Consider the following 383-nt stretch of genomic DNA (forward strand, 5'->3'; position numbering starts at 1 on the left):
TATTATATAGTCAATAAAATTTATTATTTTTAGTCAATAATTAGTTATCAATATTTAAAAGTAGGGTAAACACCGAAATAAAATATTTGGGCCTTAAATTTATCGAAATACATCTTTTGAAAATTGGATACGAAAATGTGTTTTTTTACTAATCTATATAAACTGCGAGAGGGTCCCACAGATTCAAAGTGAACGTAAACTGCTACATCTCTCCAGCGGTTTATGTTGGAACACGAAATAGCCAGAAATTAAACCGCGATAAGAGACTCGCAAATTATGTTTTAAATATGTATTTTACGTTCTTAAACTTTAAAATTATACGTTTTGTAGTTTAGGGTTTTAAATTTAAGATTTAAATTTTAAAATTATAAGTTTAGAGTTTG

Source organism: Arachis ipaensis, chromosome B03 (genome assembly GCF_000816755.2).
Source record: "Arachis ipaensis cultivar K30076 chromosome B03, Araip1.1, whole genome shotgun sequence".
Taxonomy (NCBI): domain Eukaryota; kingdom Viridiplantae; phylum Streptophyta; class Magnoliopsida; order Fabales; family Fabaceae; genus Arachis; species Arachis ipaensis.